The following is a 26,381-nucleotide window of genomic DNA, read 5'->3' as shown; positions in this document are numbered from 1 at the left end:
TAATAGGAACAATAATACAATAAGCTATTATTTGTATTTACATAATTTAATTTCGTAATTTAATTCTCCTGTTATACCCATGAATTTGTGGCAAGTCCACAGAACTAAACCTGATGTAATAAAGATCTATTAACACAGCAATATCCCACTGTATAATTACACTAAGGCCTTGATAAGTAACCAAATGAACCTACCACCCTTTTCCTTGTCCTTCTTTGGTCACAGTCATTTGTTGGGGAAGTGAATCTGAAGCCTCAGTTGTGCAAGGTGAGTGCCCAGGATAGCCCCTCAGTGTCATGCCTCAGATGTGCTACCCACTGATAAGGCACTCTACCCTGGTCACACAAACAGACTTTGCTGTTAGATGCAAAGGACACTTTTATATATGCCCTTCAGGACAATGACTATTTGACTTAAGTTTGTCAAAAGCCTCCACAGCACCTAACATGAACAGTCTGATTGCATGCCCTCATCATTTCACTTCAGTCCCAGAAAAGGTCTTAAAACAGAGCATTGAATCCAATCTCTTGAATCTACCATCATATCAGCCTTGCTATCCATCCCACCTAAAATAATGCCAGGTATTAAAAATGCTGTTAAGTTGTATTATTTATTTTTTACAGAAAGTAAATCCAGGAAGAGTTGAAAAAGCACTGAGGTAAAGCATGACAATTCTTTTACAGACCAAGCTAATTGCCAATTCCTTACATTCTAGCACAGACTACTGCATATTTATCACCCTTTTATGCAGCATAATGCAAGCTGTCAGACACATGCCTTTCAATCGGATCCCTGACAGGCTACCAGGATCCTCCTGGTAGGCACAGCAATTTATTATTTTACCCGCACAAACACAGATGCTATTAATATTTCACTTTTTTTTTCCATGGCTTGGTACTGAAGTCCTGGACTTCACTTCACAAGGCCTTAGTTGTTCTGGCACACTGGCCTTTGGCTTTTCTTCTTCTTTGCTTCAGTGTGCCTGCGAACACTCACATGGGTAATTCATGGTATCTTCCATGTGGCATGGGCAGGTTATCTAAAATGGAGCACAGAGTTTTCCCTAAGCAGTAAAAAAACCAAGATCAGAACTCTGTAGGATTTGTACATGCATCCCCAACAGATAGTTTCCTCTGTTTTGGTGAAGGGAAGGAGTTTGTACGCACACGTGAGATTTAAGGTGGCACTTACTGGCTTTGGATCATGAGTTCAACCAACGACTTATTTTAAAAAATAAATCAAGCTTAAGGTGGTGACAGGTTGATCTGTATTGGCAGCTGTAATTCTTTTTGGCTGATGGGTAGCAAATTTCATAGTAGGTCTGTGTGTGTGTGTGTGGGTGTGTGTGCACGGGCATATGCACGAACATATGCGTATAACATGTTGGCGTTTTAAGAAAACAATATTGTCCAAAACAAGAACAGCATAGGTTACCTACCATCAAGATAATGCTAGCAAGACTAGAATATATATTTGTTGTATGTTAGAAAAAGAAATAATGACCATTACATTGTAAAGACCTTGTAACTTTTCTTTTTCTTGCTTAGACCAACTACCATTTGCCTGTCTGTAAGCTTGAGGATAGTCAGCAAAATCCCTGGAGGGCTACTGTGCAGGTGCACAAATGCATGAAAGCTCTGAATGCATTTGAACGTTAATTGAAAAATATATATGGAAATTCGTTAGATGCTGCAATAAGCAGTTACATATTGTAACGAATTCGTATGAGATTTGCTGCCTTATTTCACCAATGCATACCACTATTAAGACAGAGATGATGTTTCGCAGGTCACTGACAAATACACTAGATAAAACTAGCACTGATTCTGATGTTCCTAGAAGTTTGTTCAGGAATCTGTTTTTCTGATGTTGTGGCTCCATCACTTTTTGCTGGGTACAGAAAGTAATTTCTCCACATCAGCTAGGCTGAAGCTGTGATAAAATCCTGACCTTATTTTCATTCAGCGCTTGTAGTTTATGAAGCTCAGACAAGTGACTACATACTGTTCATGTGACAGTGACCTGAAGCACCCTGAAGGCAAATGACATCTGCGTTGTGCTGGCAGTGCTGCAGTGCTTCAGCAACAGAGCTTGCAGCAGCTTAGCTCTTGGCGGCTTTACACTTAGCCAGAGTATCCTGAGGGAAGGGCCAGCACTTACAATCCCTTGCCCAGGTCCACAGTCACCAGGAGCCAGTTACAACTAACAAGACTAGCACTTATGACTTTGTGTTTTTGCGTAGTCTTATCTTGTTTGTTTCTCCCATTTAATTAAACTGTAAGCTCTTGAAAGTAGAAGCTGTCTTTTGCTCAGTGTTTATAGAGCACATCAGAGTCCCAACCTGGATTGATGCCTTTGGGTGCTGTTAAAATAGTAATGAATAGTAAGCCACAGATTCATCACACATCTTTTGCATGTGAGCTCTGTTCCCTAGTCTCGCTTGGCTAGGTAAGAAACATGGTGTTATTTCTGCTCCCTAACTGGATAAATACCCTCAGCTGGTCAGGATAAATTAATTTCAAATGTAAGCAACATTCATGTGTCTCTGTTGGCTTGTTTGCTTTTTTCTTTATTCTACTGTGTTATGTTCAATAGCCAATTCAGTTAAATGAAGAAAATGTAGAAAGAAGTGAGAAAAGGTGTAGTCAAGCAGTAAAAACTAGTAAAACAGCCTTCCTATGGAAAGTAAGCTCTTTTCATCCTGTGAGTAGTACTGAAAGGTTGATTCTCTGTTATCCTGTATCTTGTGACATCAGTAACACTAAAGCAAATACTCTTTTCTAAGCTGGTAAATTTTTGTGCCCACTTTGTATTCAGGCAAACATTAATTCAAAGAGCTAGGCAAAATTCTTTCCTGCTTTGTCTCAATTACTACTTGCAGATATGAATTTGGAGTCATTTTTTTAATCCTGATATGTGTGATAAGGCTCTCAAACTGAACACATGTTCCTGTTTCTTTCAAACTCCTTGAATTTAAAAAGCATGCAGGAATAAAAATCATTCTAAAAGAGCATTCATAAGAGAAAATAATATTAGTCAACTGGCAAGATAAAGGTGCAAAATGTATTCACCTACATGGTTCTTTCTTATTTCAGATGAAAGACTAGCTTCACAATCTTATTAATTAATGAGCTGAGTTAATATTCAGTGTTTCCAATCCATGTTTAGGTAATCACTACTCTTCCTACATCTTTCAACCCGTGACATAAGGACATTGCGTGAAATGAGCACTGTGTATGTCACCAGTGTATTCTTGTGTTAAAACAATGTCATCAGAAGTGCATCTATAAAAATTATTCTGCCAGTAACTGCTCCATTTATTTAACCTTCCGAAAACCTGTGGACAGATATTTTGAAAAAGCAAGGGAGTTAGAGAGAGTTCTGGCACAAGAGCAGTGAAGAGTTTCATAGTTCATCTTGTTTTTCTGTTCAGGCCATGAGGAGGGCCTGGGAAAACTCTTCTGGGATGAAATTACATCTGTGTCACAGCAGTGACCAGAGCACAGGAAATAGATGCCTTATAACTGTTTATTAGGGTCCCAGATGACTTCAGTGACGTTTGGTGCAGCTTAAGTATGTACACCAGGAGCATGTAGAGGAATGTTCTTTAAAGCAGCACCCTTTGGGCCAGCAACGTGTTTCTCTTTGCTATTCATACGTCCTCTGAAGAGCTTGCTTGCCCTGCAGAGGATGTTAAGAAACACAAATAGGTTCTGGGAGAACTAGATGATTTTACAGGGGCTGCTTTACCACTGCCTTACTCTCTCTCTCTCCACAGAAAGGTATCTAAAATGAGGGACAATTCTACTGTCTTTTTTGAAGAGGAATATGAAGTACTTATATCCTTTTCCAGTTAATTAGCTAATTATATTGTTTCATGTCAAAAGAGCTTCAAGTGATTAAACAGTTTAAAGTGGTAACCTCAATTATAGGAAGCCTTCAGGGACCACATTATAGCTGCAGTACTAATAAATAATACTTATCATCATCATAATAATAGATAATACATAGGCATGCTACTTCTCAGTTGACCTAATGACTGCACAGCTTGATAAGAACAATAGCTGATAGATGAGAAACACTCGATACTTTACTAGGTCAAATTTAAATTACTCTTAATTTTTTTTTCTTTTTAGATAAAGCATCTTGTGTTTTCAGGTACGACAATTTTGCATGCTTCTCACTGGGAAAATGAATGCTCTGTGAATCAAGACGTGAGAAGTCGCATAGGCTACAGCAGAAAAGACATTTTAAATAGTAAATCACAAGTGATTCATGTGCTGAAAGCTCCCATCAGAGTTGATAGTAGCAAACAAATGAGTGATGTGCACAGTTTTCATAATAGCTTCACAGTTCACTGTTAAGTCTAAAGTGAAAGCAAGCACATGGAAGACAGCTTAATAAAATTGGGCCGATATCTGTAAAGATCAGAAGATATGTATGCACCTATCTGTGTATGTCTATTCTGTTTCTGCCTGTGATTTAAGACATGAACCTAACTCATTTTTATCAAATGGTTATCAAAAATCAAATGGTGTTATCTGTTATTTACTGTTTCTACTTGGCATATTACTGCTGCTATAGTTAATCCAAATGTCTCATTTTTAACATTTTGGAAATACATGGCATAAATTAATCCTTCTCCATTAATTTTAGTAGACAGTTAGAGGAAGCACATTAGGCAAACAAACATAAACCAATAATCACCAGTATCCATTCTGGAGAATACTTTAAAGCAGTTCTCATGTTCTTGAGAATCCTGGAAGTATCAAGCTAGCTATTGACAATTTATGTGTGCTAGCCCTTCTATTTCTAAATTTTGTAGGTTTTTTCCCAAATCCTAAATTACTTCAATTTCTTTGTTTGGTAGTGTGAGAAAATCCTCCTACCAACATCCGTCAGAGAAGGAGGAACTCAGGGAGTAAGGGAGAGAACTTGCAGGACTGTCATATCACCCTGAGTTCAGTTGCTCCTGTCTGTCTGTCATAATGATACAAAGGAATTCTAATTAACAGTTGTGTAAATGTCTGACAGTAAACTAGCTGTTCTTTGGAAAGCTCTCCCTGGCTCTGAACTCAGTTTCACATCACTGTATTTTACCTCAAAGTAGCTCAGATTTCCAGATGAGGAACATGCTGTGAGAGCAAAGATGGTGCTGACAAGCTGGCCGAGAGAGTAGCAAAGTACCTCACAAACAGTTTCTTCTTTGCTTTTTTTTAGTTTTATTCTGATAAAGCCAGTTGTATAGCAGAGGGGAGGAAGCTAATGGTGTGTGGGTGGAGAGGGAAATGTAGATATGGTAGGAAATGGAGAAAACGGCAGGCCCCTCACTTCTTCAAACATACACACAGAAATGCTGCACTTCACAAACACTCCATAATTACAGAGAGATTTTGTAACACAAAAATAAACCCTTTAATTATATGTAGTACTGGCTGCAGATAATGATGGGGATTTAGTCGGGAACGGATTAAAGAGATGTGAACATATTTTTCATTCAGACATTGACGTTTTTCTCCGCCAAACCAGTAGGACAATGTCGGGGAGAGAAACGGAGCAGCTTTGTCCCAGCGTTCATCTTCAGAGTTTGGGAGAGATCATGGCTGCATCAACCTGCCCTTGCCTCCCTTAAAATGTCCTCATGCTCTTTCTGCACAGGGTGCTAGTGCAGCTCATCTTGCAGCTCTTTAAGGTAAGTGTTGTCTAAATTTGCTCAGGGCAGGACAGCACTGCATGGTGAATCGAATGTTGGTTGTCACCTAATCCCTGCTCCCACTGCTGATGCCTCAGTTCCAGGTGGAAGATCTGAAAAGGAGCAAAACAAAATATTTCTGTACTGGCAAGAGTTTGGAGAGCTCTTTTTGGCTGCCCATAAATGAAATGGATAATGTGTTCTGCTGAGCTTGCAGGATAATTCATGGAGCAGAGGAGGCAATAAATACATTTTTCAGGATCCAGTTCAAGTTGGGACTGATTCTTTCCTCTCTATTTTTACCTCAGAATAACATGGTTGATTTCGAAGTGTAAGCATGAGCTTACTTCAGAGTTTAGTAACCCATCTCATCCAAAAATTCCCTTCACCTGGAAATATGTTTAAAACTGCTGAGAGCAGAGAGAGACCAAGAACAATCTTTTCCCACTGTGTGACGCCCCAGGAGGATTGCACCCAGGACAGAGCAGTTCAGACCTTCGCCTAAACTACTGCCAGTCAGGCTAAGGCCAGATCCATAGCAATGCACAGTGGCCTATAAAATAGTAAACCATAAGTGACCCTGACACCATGCTCACTGCACCATGGTCATATCCTTTCTTGTTCCACGCAGATGTCAGAGAGGGAGGGACTTGACCCTCTGCCTTTAGGGAGCCTCCTTGCTGAGTACCAGCCTCCTGCATCTTCCTGGGACTCATTTTACACATTTTGCTGCTGCTGCTGAGTGAGCTGTGATGTGTGTCCCCCGGCCAGTGCTGCTCCTCAGCCGTGAAGCCTGGAGGAGCTGGGAGCTGGCAAAATGGCCACAGTGCTTCTGCCTGCTCTGTCTGCATGGGAGTCCTGGGAGGGGGGCCCAAGAGCGCTTGGGATCCCAGGCTGCTTTTCGGGGAGGGAGGGGAAAGGAAGAGCAGAAGGGCAGGGGAGTCTCTGGGAGTAGCCGTCGCCACCCATTTCCCACACTCAGCAGCAACAGCAGCAGCATGTCTCTCCCTGTAGCTCTCAGCTAAGTGTTGCGCTTTTTCTCTCCCTTCCCTTCTGACACCTCTGTCCTTAAGGCAGCAACATTTTGCTCCTGCTGCTATGATCCTTTGAGCTGGCTTTACTTGGTGTTGTTACAACTTGTTTATTTAGCTTGGAACGTGTTAATGCAGAGCTTGTCTGCAAGGAGCTGTGCAAGGTTTGTGTAATGCTCAACATGTTTTGTGAAGGCCTATTTTGAGAAGGCAACAATAAAGTTAATGAAGGCTGGTTGGCCTTTATTATTCTGTGGTGTAACTTATTAAATTTACTACGACTGCATCATTAGATTTGGCTTATTTTGCCAAAGCATGAATCTAGAGATGATCCCAAGTCACCAGAGGGAAAGGACAGCCAGATGAAATTCCCAGGTTCGGATTGACTTAACAAGCAAGGTTAAGCGCAGCTTTGGTTATTGACTGAATGGTCTGCCCAGTCACAGCATATATCCTCAGCTGCCATGTCTAGCTTTAGTGAAGGTGAGGCAGCTATTTCTACTTACATAAGTTGATAAGTCCAGAAAATCTAACAGCCTCCTGGTGTACTTAAAATTATACATTAACCTGTTTACTGGCACAGTTTAGAAATGTAACATTATTTTATACAGCTTTTATACAGCTCCACATGGAAATGGGAGAGGATGATGTGAATGTGGTCATATTTACAGTGCTGTACAATGGTCTCTACCTGAAGGTTTTTACTGGCATTGTTATTCCAGATAAAAAGATATCATATCTCTAATGATAATAGTTTGACCAGTAAAATATTTTAAGTGCATAGCAGGCTTTGGTGGGTGTGTCTGTCCCTGTAGTAGTCAATGTCAGTACAATAGGAAGGGTCAGTGCTATTTTAAACACAACCATTAGTTACTTTTCCTGCAACACCCCTGCTTGTACATCTAGCTTGGTGAGCGCTTAGCTCCAAAATTGGTGGTTAGGAAGCCAAGAGATTTTGGGTGTGTTTGAACTTTTATAACCCCTTCATCTGGCGTGCTCCAACCTCTGTGCAACAGCAAAAGACTTCTCTCTCCCAGCATCCTGAAGAAACAGGTCACCACTGTTTTTTCTAGAGCTAGAGATGAGAAACATTTTTCATTCTTACTTTTCACTCTTTTTCTGAATGACCTTTCTGGACACCTGTAACTCACTAGACCAGTTATATTCCTTTCTTGATTCTGGCTCATTATTTTTCTGAGTTCTCTTGCATTGTCCTTGGGTCTTTATCTTCACTCAGATTTCTTAGCCCTCTCTTCTGATTTCCCTCCATTTCCGTGCTTGGCCTGTTTCATATCCTCCCTCAGTTTCAGGGGCTTTTCAGGCCTGTCCATTCCTGGTGGCCAGGACAGAGGTTTATCTTTTCGACTCCCACCTCACCCTCACCCTGAAGTCACATGATCTTGAATCCTCTCACGGTCTGGGATTACTTGAAGTCCCTTTACCTCCCCTAGGCACCCACTTTTCCTTTCTTTACACTTATTTTCTGAAGAGATTCGAGCAGAGGACTGCTGCTGAGAGAGGAAGGGCTCATGCCCCACTCTTCTGACAGTCTGCTGGGATGCTGACCTTCTGCAAAGCCCACATCACTCTGCATTCACTTGACTTCAACTTTTGCTTCTTGACAACAGTGAGGAGAAATTGCTAATGGTGCTTTCCATCCAAGTATCTCCACGTGCTGCCCACATATGAACTTCTCTGGGAAGAGTAGGTGCTGCTTTACAATGGAGACAAAGTGAAACATAGAGACAGTTTGGAAAATGGCCAGGATGATGGAGTGAGTAACTATTAATGTGGGAAGGAAAGATAAAGAATTTATGTCACTGCTTAAAATTTTTTCTTTTCCTGATTCTTTCCTACATGGCTATGAATGAGTCAAAACTTTTCTGTGGCCCAGTTTCCACATCTTTAACGCTGCAGTAATAATACCTATTTTCTAGGAATGGTGTGAGACTAATTCTTCAGTTACTATGCAGTGCTTTGAGATCGTCACTCGAAAGGTCATAACCGATAGTAACAAAAATGGTCCAGCCCACTGTCCTCTTCTGCTTCTGTTCTCAGCTTGAAGAACCTTCTGTACAAGTTCACTAGCCTTGGCTCTGGTGATACACTTGGGTTATCTATGTCTCTCAGTGAAGGAGGCAGAAAAATAGTTTTCTGTGTGAGTGTCTATACAAGGCTTATGCGTTCCAATGTCTTTCATGGGCAATGTATGCTGCACAATTACTAAAAGACAAGAACTTACAAAACATGCTAGAAAAGAATTTTTAAAAGTGGCTATCTAACAGTAAAATTAGAATTCTTAAATCTGCATTCGTGCAGGGGAGTAAGTGGCCTTGCTATACAGAAAGGCTGAAAAGTTATCAGTTCCAAGTCATGGTAGGACAGAGCCGCGATTTCTAATTTTATTTGAATGAAGTCTTTATCTGTGATCCATATGTCTGAATTCAGAGGAATCACTGCTGTGCCTTGTCCTGGGGTGGCTAATCAGCCTTTTCTCCAATGATGGGTGTGCGTAGCTCTTGTTAGTGAGAACTGTAGTAATATTTTGGTACCAATGGGAAATAACTCCTGGTGCTTAGCAATACTTCTGAAGTGAAATGGAAAGGAGAAAGCCTTTCTATTTTGTTCCTTTTCTCCTTTTGGGAGGAAACTCACAGCAGCTTACTGTGGCTTAGTCAGTAAATCCCCAGCTGGAATTTAAAACTCATGACATCAGAGAACAAAGCATCTTTGCTGCACTAATGGAGGCAGCAATGATGTGTCATAGGCTGCCACGCACATGTTAGTGTATCGTGAGGGTTCAGTGATGGTTTTGGTGACATGGAGCAACCTAATACTTTGGTACTATTGAAACACTAATTCTATTCACAGCCTCTCTCCCTGTGTAATAGTTCTCACATAAAAAGTAGCAACATGGAAAAATCATTCAGCTGATGAATGAATCACTTTGATCAGTGCATTCTGTTAGTGCTCTTTATTTTTAAATGGTGATAAAAGAAGCTTCTTTTGTATGGAGGAGAGCCATAGGCCAAGGAAATAGAAACATGATTTTTATAAACTGGCATCAGAATGTCACTCATGCTATGGGGTTCCTAGAAAGCAAAAAGTAGGAAGTAGCACCCATACTATTCCTTTATGCTATAGTCAGTTTGTGAATGTCAGATAGAGCAGGAATACATAAATTGCTCTACAAGCTCATGTCAGCAGTAAGCCTACCCTGATATTTTTTATTGAATGGTAGACAGATGCTGCAAAGTTAAAAATAATGATTTTTAGTTAATAGCATCAGGAACCCTAGTCATTGCTCAGTACTTCTGCATGCTAAAGTTTTTATACACAAATAGGTGCTGTCAGTAGCCTGCCTGAAGAAAATTCTTCCTGCCAGGCAATGTGATACAGTTACCCTGTTACCTGTGGGTAGCTGACCAGTTTCCACCCTCCCTAGCAGCCTGGGGTGTAACATGTTGCCTTGCACCAGGCCCCAATTGACCAACTGCTGCTTACAGTTATTTCTGCTCTCCCCAGAAATCTGTTTACAAGTTTTCTGAAGGTGAATATATTGGTGTATTTTTAGAGCCTAGCTTACATATGTTTTATATTTCCTGTATTATTGCTTCACGTGAGTTATCTCATTTCTTCCCCCTTTCCCCTCTCCCCATTGCCTTTGATAATTCAGAACAGAGTGTAGTTAAAGACTGATTTATACTCTTCTAAAAATCTTCCTACATTTTTATTACAGCTCAGACAATTCTTGCTATTACCTCAGCTCTCCAGGGATATAATTAACTACTTAAAGGACCTTAAAATGTCATGCCATATTCATTGTTCCAAGGGGCTTGACCCCTACAATAGCAATTTTGGGAGTAAAGTTGATCTAAGTAACTGGGAAGGTTTTAATAAACTAGGTACTGCATCTTGGCAGGCAGGAATCATCTCCTTCAGAGATAAAAATGAGATAGGGGAAGAGAAAACAAACACGAAAAGATGGTTAGAATGTTAGTTATTAGCCCAGCTGGGCTAATAACAAAAGTGAGGAAATCAATCTGTCCATCTTTTTCAGATCCGTTGATATAGCATTGTTGTTATAATAATGTATGAGGGAAAAGCTCATCTTTAAGTTTAAAAAAACCAAATCAATCTTTCACTTTATCATAAGTTATTGTCATTTCATCCTCTTTCCTTGAGTACTTTATATGTTTCAATGAACAGCACAGAGCTCCTGCATGATTACAAAATTTGGGGGCTGCAGTGTTGTGCATTAGCTTTAAATGACATGTTGCCGTGAAACAAATGAACATAAAGAAATAATAGTAAAAGAAAATGATATTTAAATTACTGCAATAAAGGCTGGAGGTGATATTGACTCTGTTTCTTGGGAATGAATTTACAGCTGTTCTGAGAAGCAGAGATTGTTCTGCTCTGGTTGATTTTGTTTGGTTTGTTTTTAAACAATACATCTCCTACCAGTGTGTCCCAGGAAGAGGAAGGGGAGGGGGAGTTAGAGGACATTTGGACGGGTGCAGCTCGGTCTGCATGGCAGGCTGCAGCATGACACCTGGGCGGCATGGTGACATGTCCAGTCTAAGAGTCCGATTAGAATAGAATAGTACAAATGAGGAGCAGTATTTCTTTTTTTTTAAGGGTAAAAGGAAACAAAGAATTTTCAGTAGCATTTTGATTTCCTTTCACAGTTCTAAAATATTATTTGACTACGCTTTTGCATTGAACTATTTAAATATGTACATTCTCATTTTTTCATTAACAGTGCCAAATGTGATGCTGTGATATTGTTATGTGAAACCCTAGGATTTCATTATTATAAAGTGCAGTGCTCTGTGTCATTACCATAGGGGCTGTAGTCTTTTTAAAGAAATCTGTATTAAACTTTATTATGGGCGGCTAGGAACTTAACAGTTTCTGGAAAATAGCAACAGGTAAACTGCTAGTTCAGTGACAAAAGAATAAGTAACAGAGTAACAGTGACAAAGAATACCATATTCAGTAGAAACTGCTTGGATATCTTGCTGTGGTAGCAAATTTAGACATTGAAAATCATCCTTGAAAAGGAAATAGCCTTCATAATTAAAGTTTTAGGATCATCTTAGAAACAGTCTGAATTAAAAGCTTTGTGTAATAGAACAAAATGCCAGCATTTTAACATAACGATACATTCCTATTGGTACTTGAACATAATACTGTAGAGATAGCCATCAGGGAAAGGGCAAAAGGGCAGTGTACAAATGCCATATGTAGAAGTTTATACTTTAGTTTCTACCTGCCATTTTAAAACAGTGCTAATATGAGAAAACATCGGTTTACAGTCAAAACAACATTTTCTACTTAAAAAAAAAACTAACCAAAAATAGAAAAAAGTTTTATTCATAGAGGGTAAATAACATGTAATTTACCCTCTGCTCTATCTAAAATACAGTGGCTTCACTTTAAAATGTAACTCACTCAGAATTTTCAAAATAACACAGGCATCTGAGGGGGTTTTGTGGCTATCTTTTGTCTAATGGTAGAGTGACAATCTATTAGGTAACTGGAAATAGCCCCAAAGAAACTAGGACAATAGTATAATGTACTGGAAAAGAAAGAATCAGAGCCCATAGAACCTGGAAGAAACCTGAGAACAAAAGTGTTTTAATAGAGATTATTCCCAGCAGAACAGTGAAGCCTGTTTAGCCCCTAAAAGAACTTAGGAAACAAAAACCAAAAATAGTCACCCAAAAAGAAATTAAAGGGTGAGCTGCAGTTAGTGATGGCATATAGGTTTGAAGGGATCTGTATGTCTGGCAGGTGCCCCGCACCCACACCAGGGCAATGCAGAGGGGGCACTGCTGTTGCTCAGGCCTTGCTTGCTTCAGCAATGGCAAGAAGCATCGTAATGCCTTCCTCCGAAAAAGAAAAGGCATGGTTCAGGAAGCACATTTTTCATAACCAAATACACATTTTTTTCTAACTCAGCCTCCTTCTAAGGCTGCAGTTTAGAGCACTGAGTTGTCCTAAAGTTTGTGTAAGCCACAGGCTCAGAAACGCTGTCATTTCATTAGCAGTAAGTGACACCAGAGACGAAGTTGTGAGACCACAGTTATGACCAAACATCCTGAGAAGCCAATATCACATGCTGAGATCCTGCTGTTTGAATGTTAATTAACTGGTCCCATCTTGTATTCCTGAGCTGCATGGGGTGACAGCAAATAGGCCCTTCCTGAAATACACTTTTTTTTTTTTTTTTTTTTTGCAGTTCCACTCCATAAATTACATCTGCTCACAAAGATTCACAGTGGATTAGTCAAAGCTCCTGAAATTTATTGACTGAGGTACAGGTTGCATCAAACCTGCAAAGTGCTAAACTTCCTTGTCCAACCAATGCCAGTAGACGTGGATAACAAGTGGTGGTTTCTAAGAGCTGTTCAGTGTGGCCCAGGGTCAGCTCTAGCCCAGCGAAGTAGATTCGGAAGAATTCAGGGAATCCAGACAAGCTGCCAAGAATGAACATTTAGTTGTTTTTCTACAGTTCATCTGAATTCTGAAGGTTTTAGAATTTTGCACAGCAGTTCTCAAAATAACCCAATGGCTCAAGAGGTTCTTAGGATGAAACATTTCCTTGCACAGACCTTACATTAGACAGGTTTATAAGAGTGAGGCTTTTTGTGTATATTTGTGTGTGAAAATAAATATGTCACGAGAAAACAATATCTAGGAACTGACATGGCCTCACTTCTCACTATCTCAGAGGGCAATGACATGTGAATTCTTAGAAAAGCAAGGAGGAAAAAATACGTCAGATTTGAATTTGGTTTACATCCTCCTCGTAACACAGCATAGATAAGTATTTTGCTTGAAAACCTTAACGACTTATTCAGATAGAACACCTCAGGCATTGATGCAGCAGAAAGAAAGAAAACCCCTGAAAAGCCAAGTTAGCCAAGTTCAGTACCTAGTGTTGAACCCTTCCACAGCCACGAGAGGCAGGCATGAGTTTTCTAAATTTTAAAAAAGCCTCATATACATAAAAGAGCACAGGAATTTTCCATGGGGGTGGGGAACAACAATAGAAAAGTGATGACCTTGGGATGGCGCCTGGAGACTGAACAGCTTGGCTATTGTATGGAAACAGCTGACTTTTGCACAGGAAGCAATCACTGCTGATTAGAGACTCCAAACCCCTGCCTCTATTTTTTTCTCTATCTTTTTTGTAAGGAAAGCAAAGCTCTGGAGGCCTCTTCAGATTCTCCAAATTTCATCTCCTTGCCCGCTACACCCTGGTGCATGCGTCACCAGTGAGCTGACAGGCAGGGCAGAGAGAGACCCGGAGGGGCTGTCCTGTTCCTGCACCGCAGCTCCCGAGGGACAGGGGACTCAAGGGCACAGGGTCAACTTAGAAGGCACTTTTGTGGGTGATATTCACTGCTGTTTTGCTTCAGATCAGTTGGGATCTAGTCTTCTGCTTCTCAACGACTCCGTGGGCTTATTCCCGTGTACCCCTGTTTAAGACAGAATTTTTATTTTTAGCATTTTTAATGTTGATTAACATTAACATCTCCAGCCTCTTATTGTAACAGTCAGGTTTTATTGATTAGTAAGTTGCTAAATTAATGCTAGATGGAAGATGCTGTCAATGTGAGGATGAGCTCCTTAGCAAAAATGTAATATGTTGAAAAGCTTCTGCCTTTACTGACTCAGGGACAGGGATGCAGGGAACATAGTGAAGCACAAAACCTCTCTGATGGAGTATAACAAAAACCATAGGCTGATTTGCACACCATCAGTTTTGTTAAAGCAATGTACCCTGAATGCATGGAGACAAAAAGGCAGCAATGAACAAAGTAGACAACTGGGAGGTCGGTGGGGAGGTGTTTGTAATTATTGCCGAATTGGGCAGGAAAACTAGCTCTTTCTAAAGATGTGAAGGGCCACTGAGCAGAGGTAAAGGTGGAAGCACCAAGTGGGACTGAACTGCTGGCTGAAGCTCCCTCACTACCTTTCCTCCAGTGCAGAAACCAGGCAGGAAAAAGGCAGGGGGGACAGCAAAACTGCAGATGTCTGAGAATTAAGCGAACGGGCTGGAAATGCTGCTGGAGAGGAGAGCAAGGCTTGCACCACAAGACCCCTGGGTGCCTAGCGCTTCCCAGGAGTGAGGCCTGATGCTGCTGTGGTCAGCAATGCCAGCACCCACTGCATGTTTCTGCTCATGCCCGGGAGAAAAATGCGAGTACCACCAAGAATTTGAGCACCTCCAGGCTTAACCAACAGCAAAGCTAAGGTTTTTCAGATTTAAACGCTGGATTTGCATGTCTGTGGAGGCATTTGGGGACTTAAGCTGCTTTAGGCTTACAATATTTAATCTGTAGTCATGCTGATATACTTCATCTAGTGACGCCTGCATTTTATATTCAGCTGCTTACTCACTGCCTGCCCATCCTAGGGTAATTGAGAGATGCTGCGACCGCTCAGTCCCACCGTGGTGCTCCATAGATTTTCTGCTGACAGTGTCAGATGGTGTGGCCAGTTACTAAAGATACAGCACTATGGTAAGCAGTTGAGATCCATATTGATGAAATGTGCTTTCAAAATGAGGCACTTACTAATCACTGAATTTTACATGAAGTGACTCAGACCAGTATCAGCCAAAGGAAAAGAGAGACCAAGAGATAAATATTCCCTCTTTGATACAGATTTTCTTGTAAGGTAGTATTTAACTGAAGCTGTAGGCAGTTCTCTGTGGAAAGAATAAATAATATATGAGAAGTCATGACATGATGTTTACGGTTTTGGTACTCTGCTTGAAGGTTTAGACTTTTGGTTAATAAACTGGTCCATTCGTGGTGATTGTATGATTTAATTATTACCATGCTTTAACACCATGTTAGGTTAAAAAAAAAAAGCATAAGCAGCTGTTGAGTCCTGGCAACCTTGTAGGAGGATGGCTAATGCTGGAACTGCATAAATAACAATGTGACAACTGACATAAGAGATTATATTCTTCCATCTCCTGCCTTTAAATCACTTCCAGGCCATTTCACCTTACTCTTCTGACCTTCCCCCTGTTTCAGGTAAACTCTTAAATGCCATCTTTCAAACTCCCACTTCTTCTAGAAGAGTGAGTTTAGGCAGATGCCTCTTCACAGATGTATTGACAACAAAAAAAGATACAGCGACTCTCTGCATAGAGTCAGCAATCAAAAGAGTAACTACATTAAATATCTCTGAGTTCTACAGCTTACCAAAACAGAGAGCTTTCTTTCAACACATAGGGTCTGAGAAGCACAAAAAAAAGGCTAGGCATACTTTGAAGTGAAATGATTGCTTTCTAAACAGTGCTTAAATTAAAGAAGATATACATTACTTTGAAAAGACACAGTCATGAAACACATTCTTTAGCATACGATCTTTTCCAGTAATCTCCCTTGAGTCCTGCAGTGTGGAGACACTACATTTTAGCAGCACGTAACTCTAACAGGATGTCTTAATCTAAGAAGCCTGGCAAATTAATGGCTTGTTTTCTATTCTATTCTATCCATCACAACACTAATGCCATTTTCAGTATGGCTGCATTTTTAGGTGAAAGATACCGAGGTTAGAATTTATTTCACCTAGATTTAATTGTCTGTAAGTTTGGAGAGTAGTCTAAGCATATCAGCCAGGATCCCCTTTCAGTTAACCTGTATCAAGAGGAATATTCATCCTGTCCCACGACAGATCTGTTAATTTATTCTGAACATCCCTGCATTAAGGTTCTTGATTGCACCTAAATGCCAACCATGGATAAACAATGTGGTGATTAGATGTCACAGTATATATGACAGCATATATATGTAGGCCTACCCGCTAGTAGCCATCGAGTTCGTACAACAAAGACATAGCTATTTAAGACAGCTGAAACTTTAAAGCTGCTCTCAGTGTAGGGTTTTCTATAGTGTATATTCTTGAAGAGGCACTATACACTTACACACCATTTACCAAATGAAGGCCTAACTTGACTTGAGTCTTTGGGCTCCGTTGTAATCATCAGCATTATTATCACAGTTCTCACAGGTGATATTTTTTTCCTAGAATTCGACAAAAGATTTCCTTTGGTCACTGGGCTGAGTTGTTTTCCCCTTGCTGCATTACCATTTTAATAAATTGGCAGTCTTCTGATTTCTCTAATGTGCATTGTGCTGCCCTTTGTTTATCACAATCTGACCTATCTCATTAAGGACAACAAAAACATTACAGATCTTTATAAAACATTTAATTCCCCCCCCCTTTCCCAAAACTGTTCTTTTATAACCTTTTGCATCATGTTTCCTTTCATTGTGCCTTTGCCCTAAATGCTGAATCCATTGGCTCTTCTTCAGCAGCACCATGGGGCAGGCGGCCTGTCCTCCCTTCCCTGCCTGCTTCGCCCCCTGCCCCACCTCGGCCTTTCCCCATAGCTCCAAGCCTGCTCATGAAGCTGCATGATGTCTGCATCTGGACTGAGAAGTGATCAAGAGGAAAAAATGATGTTCTCCTTCCATTCAAGCTGGATGGCACTTACTCACTAGAGGTAGATGGAAGTCAGGATCTTTTCTTAAAGTGCCTGAATAAGTGACACGGAGGGGATCCACCAGCAGTATTTGCAGATATGAAAACTTAAAAATAGATTCTGTTTCCAAATTGGATGGTGAGGAGATGATGCTATTTTTCATGATAATTTCCTCCTCCCACACAACACACTACCCATCCCCACACATACTTGGTGAATTTTTTGTCTGGCGTTTTCGTCCCTCCCTATAAAGCTCTCAGGGTGATTAAGTAGTGCTGCTATTCCCAGCTACTAAGATGTGTTTGTGATCCATGAGCTGGGATAAGGCCTAATGCCCAGTAAACGGTTTGTGAAAAATGGGTTTCTTCCAGTTTCTTCTTACCAAAATTATCTTGCTGCAGTTTGAACCTTTCTCGCACACTTCTGATATGGAGGTGCTAAATAAATAGAATATATGTCTATCTCTTTCCACAATGCCCTATAGCAGAAAGGGTAATTTATTCCTTACGATTTGAGGAGACAATCTACTCCTTATAAATGGCCAGTTTGTTCTTATATGACCATATCTGATTACATATTTGCCTGCCTGGCAAACAAAGAGTAATTCACATGGTACTCATTTGTACTTGCTACCAACCTCGGCTTAGATCTTTGCTGAACATCTACCCTTGTGATTAATTGCAAGACTTCATGAACAAGCAGAAGCCCTGCAAAAACATAGCCTGGAACAGAACTCCAGTTCATGGCTGTATGACATGAAAAAACACTGTTGGGTTCTGCTTGTTGCTTTGGCAGCACTTTAGTTTCATGGCTGAAGTGAATTTCTCTTAGTGACGGTGTTCTTCTCAACTCTATTTCTTGTATAACTGAACCTCTGATGAGCACAGTGAAACAACTATTTGCAACACTCAGCAGTCTCCTAGCGGTTGTCATTTACCCCCATTTGAAGTACTACTCTCTCAAGTGCCTACTTTAAACCTTTTAGCATTGTAAGTGTACATGGCCTTTCCTCACGGAGAGAAAATCCAAACAGCAAAGCACATAACATGATCACTGCTAGATGCGATATGCCTTTAAACCCTTCTATAAGGAGTGTGCTATACATGTGGAGAGTGAAGGAGAAGGAGGAGGTAATTTGAAATGTCACCCACTTCCACCAGAGGCTTCTGAGGATCAGGACTGCTATTGTCCAAAGCCCAGCATATTGCCCACCAGTACATGCTAGTACAATATGCGTCTGCTTTAAGGTGCTGCCATCCATCCCCCTGGAACAAACAGAGGAAATGCATCAGGAGGCTCGGAGGCAGATGGAAAGCACATCACCGAGCGGCACTTACGCTGCAAGATCCCCCAGATGAAAGCTGATTTCAATGCACATTGTGTTTCAGGGCCCACTTCCTCTGGCTCTGGAAAGCTTAAGAAGGAACATCCCACTTGTGTCTGCCGCCACAATGGCCCGCTGTGGCTCAAGTGATGTTATCAGCCTTCCCGTGCCACGGCAGCATGTTCTAGTTGCGTCCCGCAAGAATTGCTCATTGTTCCAAGGGAGGCTTGTCTCCTTTGGGTGGGATCTCGTGCATCAAATTCAGATGGAAGTAGGTGGTGCTGGGAGGTCAGCCAGGCCCATGACAAAGACCTCTGGCGACGGGGGAGCTAAATCAGGAGACCAAGATACCAGAGTCCTTAGTAATCACAGATGTAGAGACTGATTCATAAAATGTGGCCCTTTCTGTTGGTTGCAGTTCTTAAATACAGTTTGGAGCAATCAGATCAGCGAACAAGATTAGAATCAGCTTGTAACACTGGCAGAAAGAGAAACTGAGATATTCTTGTCCTTCTTTTCTGTTAAAACTCACAGTGACTATTAATTCTTAAAACCATTTTGCATAATTGGCAACTTGGAGCTGGATTTTCTCACAGCCACCTTCAGTGGGGACATCAAGAATGATCTATGTTTTTAAATACCTTTATTTGAAATTCAGAGCTTCAGGGAGAAAAATATGAACCTTGAAGGGCTCAAGCCAGGTTCAGTTCCCAGCAGCGTCTTGTAAGGTGGATGCATGTTCACTTTATTCAAACTTCTTCAGTCTCTAAAATTAGACTGGAAATATAAAAAGAAGCTTCCCTGTGAGACTTCCTAGAACTGGTGCTTCCGATGCCCATTGAAGATACTGGGAACAACCACTTTTCTCACAGTGATTTGGCACCACGGCTCCCAGACAGAACCTCGAAGTACAAAAAAGGAAAAGGAAAAATGATCTGAACATTTCCGGATTTAAGTAAAGCTTTGATTTGCAATCTGGCAGATTCACATTTGAACTGAGGTATTTCTCTTTTTTTTCTTTTCTTTCTTCTATCAGACCAGTGAATCCATCTCTGCCTTCTCTTTTTTCCCCCCCCTTTTTCAGGAGGTCAGTGAGAGATAAACTGCAAAGAAAAAATCTCTGCCAACAGTGATTTCTTACGTATAAATAATAAATATTGAAAACATATGTTTTGGAGAAGGATGGGTGAAAGGCAGCAGAGAGGAACAGAGGGAGGCTTTCCAACAAGAAAATGTTGCCTTCCAAGCAATGGAAATACCAATTTTAGTAACTGTGCTACAGGCTAATAATGTACAACATTGTTGGCTATGGCACATGGAAAAAAAGAAGAAAAGAAACCCCTTTTGCAATCCTGTCCTTCCTGCCAGAGGAATGACGTGAAGTCAGTCAAGCAGATCGGGGGAAATGGTAATTTTCCACAGATATGGCCTATTCAGCTAATATCAGTCATGCATTACTATGTCTTGTGCCCTTGCCTTCAAAGTGTATCATATCATTTGGTAAAACATGAACTTGCAAGTTCTCCATGAATGGGAACCCTGCAAGTGCCGATTACCATCCCAGCAATCAGCATTTAGGGAGCCCGGTGGACTAAGGACAGAAGTTAATTGCATAGTTCTCCTAAAATGACATCGTTATTTTGTGTAGCATATGCCATAACTCCATGGCAACTCAGCCAGAGAAGACGGTGACTGAATGGTGCCAGTGATGCTGAGCTACCTCCTGATAACCTCCCTCTCCCCATTTCTAGACAAAGTGCCATGCTATCAGCTGCTTGTGGCATGCTGCCACCAGCCTCTGCCAGATAGAGGAAGAGAGAGTATACGAAATAACTGCTCACAAATAAGACCAAATGTATCCCTGGTCTAACTTTTTAATTTAGTGGCTACCTCAAGAGTGAATTTGGCCTACAGCTATGTCTAACCCACTTTCTCAAGGATGCTGTGCTGTTTCTGTGGAGGCAGGGGAGGTAATCTGAGACACATGGGCACAGTAGCCAGTGCAGTCAGATCCTCTGCAGCTCCCGGAGTATGCCATATGCCTCATGGAGGAAGAATGACACCATTAACAGCTGACATGAAGTCAGTGGGATATAGCGGATGAAAGAAAATAAAATCATTACAAATGCATGGCACAGAGAATCCAAGGTATCCCTGAATGAAATCCACTTTACTTGTAGGCCTGAACTGCAAGTTTTTGGCACAGCTTAATGAAAGTGAAAAGTACAAATCTGTAACTGTTTTTGCTGATTGCAGACTGATTTGTGGGGAGTGACTCCTGATGCGTGTCAGAGAGGCCTGAAAGGTGTCAATGATTATCGTTCCCATTGGCCATGATGGAACAGTTCAATAGTTAGGGATCTAGCAGGGCTGGAGGTAGCTGTGCTGTGCCCACCAGTCCTTGAGTACACCTTGAGATAGCAATCAGTGCCGAACAGCATTCAACAGTGAAAATTCCTGTGGCTGGGGGAGCTGGGCTTCCTCAAAGTAGTTACAATGGACCATGACATCCATTTGCACATGTGATTGTGCAAAATTTTTATATTATCCTATAATGCACTATGAAAATGTAGCTGAAAGTGGAATTAAAGCTTTTGAGTGAAAATATACAAATGAAAAAAAGAGAACTCCTTGCAACTTGCAATGAGGGCCAGACCTTTAGATGGATTTCGGTGCTGTTGGAAACAGAGAAACACATCCATGGATTGAAAAAAAAAGGCAAAGGACAAAAATCTATAGAAGGCTTAAAGTGTCACCAAATTCAGTATGACCACTTCTAAACTGCAGAGGCCTGGCCATGACTCAACCCTGGACCGAGCTGTGTGAAGTAGACCAAGAGAAGCCTAGCTGCTGATCCCGGAAGGGTATTAGCAGGAAAAAATCACTTCACTCCTCTGCTGTGTCACAACAGACAAATTTGTATTTAAGTATCCCAGGATAGGCCTTAGACACGTGAGCTTTGTACATCGACAGTGTCTTAACTCCCACCAATTTGTGAGCTGCACTGCAATGTGTTTTGGAGAGTGCCAGCTGGTCCCTATCTGCATATTTAGGCATTAAACCGCATTGAAACATTCAGCTATCAGTGATTAGCTTTGGGCCATGGTGTAAAAGATGATACTAAATGCAAACAGTAGCTTAAAAAAATCATATAGTTATTTGGAAGTAGCTTCAAGAAGATGTCTCCTCAGTTAACCACAGCTGCAAACTTCTCTTTCTTCTGGAAAAATGCATTTGGGGAGGCTACCTGGAATCACCACCAGGCAACATGAGATGCTCACTTTGGGCCTACCGATAATGAGGGAGTAACACCTCTATTGTGAAAAAGTAAAGAGCTCCTCTGGGTTCAGTGCAGCTCTTCCATCAGATGGTGATAAATACTGATAGTTTCTGGACCAGGCTAGAGAGCTGCCAGAGAAAGTGCCTTGCTGAGAAAATTTATATACTTTTGTCACTGTTCCTAGTCTTCCAGTTCAAAGTGGCTTCAAGGCAATTTCAAACTAGTAAGATTCACAGCACTGAAAATAGGAAGAGACAGAAATGTCAGAATTCCTTATCAGGATTGAAAAAAAAAGCTAAAAAACAGTTGCTAAATGAGCATGATGGCAACAAATTTCTTCCCCACCCAAAGCCCTACTGATGATATGAGCATTTCTTACAGCTTCCTCCATCAGCGTTTCTGATAATAAATTGAAACAAAGTGGAGGATTCTTTTGTGTGATTTCTCACCTGTTTTCTGTCTGTTTCATTTGTTTTGGAGATGTATGCACATTTCAGAAGAGGCAGCAGCTGTGATGCTGCATTAACCCTACTTCTCTAGTTGCCACCTGGCAACATGGGCAGTCAGCATCTTCTGTCAAGGTTATTTATACCGCTTGGGCATTAAAAACATTTGGAGTCCCAAAGAAATATATGGTGGGTCCAAGAAACAAACTAAGGTGGTGTTTCTGCCCCCAAAATACTATCCATTCTTGCCTGCAGGCTGCTTCTTCAGATTGTTTCAAGGCAGTTTGTGTTTTCAAGGGAAAAACATGGAAAAACAGTTTGTCATTGCTGTTCCCTTAGGATGCATCCTGGTTCAGGAATGCAGTAGTCCAGCTTTTCTACTGTGACCGAAATCTCAGCACAGCAAAGAAACAGGAACTGCTGGCTACTCTTTTGCTGTTTCTTAGCTGTTGGGCCTCAGTTTGATCTGATCCATGACACTGGGCAATGATTCTCTTGATCGTGCACCAGTGAAGATGTCAGAATCTGTCAGTGCAGATGTGCAGGCGTTTTGGCACATATTCATTCTGAATACTTCCCATCCAATCAATAAATCTTCCACCAGCTCTGCTATTCACTCAGCTTTACTCCCATCTGTAACTTGCCTGGAAGCAAACTGTACACCTTCTTCTAAGCATATCGCATGGACTGATGCTTTCCATGCACACGGTCAAGACCTTCCATGATATTTTTAGAACACTCCGGTGTTGGAAAGTCCAGTATCCCAACCACAGTTGTAAGCAGTGTAAGGTTAACGTGTACAAAAAAAAATTAATGCCAGATATTACATCAGCAAAATACTATTTATAGCTTTGCAGAAGATAAGGCTGTAATTCAGTCTGATACTCGAAGGCATAAAGTTGTCCCCAGTGAGAGCTAGAAAGAAGTGCTTCATTCCATGTGTAGCAATGCCTAGTTGGGTAAGGATAGCACGTTTTGTCTGGACTTCCATTTGAGTACCACGTGCTACTTGTTACTACCCAGGCTGAATACCAGACAGGATTGACTAATAGCTTCATCCAGGGGGCCAAATCTGTGTTCCAAAATGATGATGATTATTTTTAGGAATGCAAACTGGTACAGGGACCTACTGTATCCAGTTCAGGCTTCTTGTCTTTATCTCAGGAAACCTTCTCAACTTTTTCATTTCTACAATTTAGTTATCATGAAGCTCCTCTTCTTTCTGTCTCACTATTGACAGTTTTGACCTCCCCATCTTCTCTTTATGCAGAACAAATTCGTGTTTTCATGTAAAATCTAACACCATAACCCCTCTGAGATGATCTCATTCTTCTCCATCAACTCCTTTCTCAAAGCCTATTTCTGCTGTGGCTTTTGCACAGTCTTAAGCAACATAGGCAGTGCAGATTAGAGGACTGAGCACTAGATTGAAAAGTTCTGTTCTTGGCTCTGAGCAAGTCCATCAGACTTTTTGTACCTTGCTTCCCTCACTTGTAAATGATACCGGCCTTCCCTGGCAACAGCTGTTAGATTTACCAGTGATCAGGGTGCAATGAGAACCACACACTACAGTGTGATGGCATGACTGGGTCTATCTGGCTGTGACTATACTGCAAGCTAAACTAAATGGTTCCTAGCCCAAAAGCCAAATGGTGCAGACTGCCCTCCATCCACACAGCTTGGACCTAATGCTTTCTAGAGCAGACTAGATACACTTACACTTCGTAGCAGTTGGTGCTTGGTCTTTTTGGGTCCCATGGACTGCCTCCCTGGCTCTAAGACACAATGATTATCTTTTCTGTGGTTTTTCAGTTCAAAGTGACTGAAATAATGGTGGGGTTATTTTGCAGCCCACCCAACTGGTGTTTTTGTGTCCTGAAATTGAGGACATATGTTGCATGCTACGGAGTGAGGCAAGAGGCCATGTGGGGTCATTGCCAGCAGCAAAGCCTATTGGAGCACTATGTAAGGGGGGGCAGCCAGCTCTAGGGCACCTCTAAAAGCTTTAGAGAATGGTCTTTTCAGTGATCTGTCACCTAAACTGTACTGGGGAATTGTCTCAGAGAAAACTAGTTACTGTGAGCAGAGCTAAGGAGTGAGGTAGCAATTAAACAACATAGACTTGCTTGTATGTATCTAGTGCTTAGCTGGCCCTCTTCCATTTAGCAATATAGCTTTCACAGATACCAGTGTGTGTGGGGTCTGAAGCTAAAAGCAACAGCTCACAGCATGAAGCTCTCACAGGATTATAGTCACAGTGGAATGGCAGAGACAGTGCTCTATAGTACCTGGGCACCTTTGAGGTATACCTACTTGTGTGCAAGAGAAGCTAGACTTTACAGAAGAGACTGCCTGGAGGGTAGTCTGGCCTGCCTCCTTCCCTGTTTCCTATTGCTATCCACCTTGCATGGTAAAGGGCAAAGCCAGAAGTTTTTCTATGAGGCAGATGGTGCTTGACTAGGGCAATATCCTGCCGGGTCACCCACTAGCCTGCTCCTGCAAGAGAGCAGCATCAAAACAGTGACTTGAGAGTAGTGCTTACTTCTTCCACAGTTACCTTACCCCTTCTCCCTCCCCCTGCTGATTTTGCCTTTGCTTCAGCCTCTTTGTACCAGTAGAAAGAGTGCTGGCTCTGAAGCTCAGGTAGATAGACGTACATGAGTGCTTGCAGTCTGACTATACACTATCCATCCGGGCTTATGTGGCGCTTCAAAGATGTGCCTTTCTCTCCATGGTGTTTTCTGTTAGTTACGTCAGATATTAATTATGCCAAATATTATGCATTTTTGGCCAGTGTTCTGAGGTGCCTTATGCTTTGTGCATGGAGCTTAAACAGCTAACCAAAGGCCATTCACACACGTCTGGGGACCAGACACCTAAGAGCTCGGAGTCAAGCGTCACAAACTGAGGTTCCTTTGTCCTTCATCCTGCTTCAGAGATTCAACAGTGTGATATGCTGGTTCTGATTTATGTGTATATCAACACTAGATATTCACACTGCCCCCTTAGACCTCCTCTGCTTCCCCAGCCTTCTCCACAGAGACTCTGTGAGTATTAATTCCAGCTGGGCACACAAGTTTAGAAAGCTCTTGTAGAATAGAAGTTGTGAAACAAAAGGAAGAGAGACACTGTTTTGGTGCTGTTTTGTTTTGCTGCAGGAAGTGAAGAGACAGCAGTCCAGACAGCAGAAATGACAGGTCGTGGAGTGGGCACTTCCTACGAGACAGGAAGCCGTATCAACCTTTATATGGAGCTCTGGCTGGCTGCAGACTTTCATGTGCTCCTTTGTACTTTTATTGCCGCATTGTGTGTCGTGGAGGCGCAAAGGGACTGATACAATTGGCAAGAAAACACGCTGTGAAAAAACTGTTCATGCAGCTTTGCATTTAGTGTGAAGTGCCACCATCAAACAAAAGTCTCTGGCTGAGTTATGAAGAGCCTCGTGATGCAAGCTGAAGCACTTGGAATACCAGGCGCGCATAATCACTGGATACCAGAGACACACAGCTAAATAAGTGTGGATCACAAATGATGTTCCTGCAGTGTCTCTGTGAGGAAAAAAAAAGTAGCTGGCAGAAACCCGAACTACCTAAGATGCATCTTCATTGATCTGTTTACTGTTTCATGTCATGCCTTAAATGTCTAGTGTGGTTATAAATGGGAAATGTTAAGGGATATCTGAGGATAGTGTAACTTTCTGTTTTTATTTATTTTTTAATAAAACTGATTTGAAAAGAAATCACAGCTCTGCCTTCCAGGATTAGTTTGTAGGATATACCCTGTATTTATTATTGTTATGGTAGTTGTTTATACTTCAGAAATGTGTGGAAGCTCTGGGCATGGGCCATAATGGTAGGCCACGTCCAAACACAACAAACTTCAGGCTCCTCTGGTATTGATGCATTACAGCCTAAGGAGTATGTGTATGTGTGAGAGACCATATTAATAGGCTGGAGAGGAAATTCTGTGCTCCTGGCAGGAAATGATTTTCTCATATATATATATATATATATATGTATATGTATGTATGTATATGTGTGTATATATATATGTACACACACACACACACACACATTATATATATATATATTC

The 26,381-nt window shown here is 41.3% G+C and overlaps 1 long non-coding RNA gene across 1 annotated transcript; it reads left to right on the top strand.

Moving 5' to 3' along the window:
• The first annotated feature begins 5,546 nt into the window (after window positions 1-5,546).
• On the top strand, window positions 5,547-26,020 carry LOC135328026 (uncharacterized). Its single transcript, XR_010388753.1, has 3 exons — window positions 5,547-5,692; window positions 15,155-15,260; window positions 25,448-26,020. It is a non-coding gene; the product is annotated as an uncharacterized LOC135328026 (long non-coding RNA).
• The last annotated feature ends 361 nt before the right edge of the window (window positions 26,021-26,381 follow it).

Source organism: Dromaius novaehollandiae, chromosome 3 (genome assembly GCF_036370855.1).
Source record: "Dromaius novaehollandiae isolate bDroNov1 chromosome 3, bDroNov1.hap1, whole genome shotgun sequence".
Taxonomy (NCBI): Eukaryota; Metazoa; Chordata; class Aves; order Casuariiformes; family Dromaiidae; genus Dromaius; species Dromaius novaehollandiae.
Note: the sequence above shows the minus strand (reverse complement) of the source record. Positions and strands in the feature narration are given on the sequence as shown.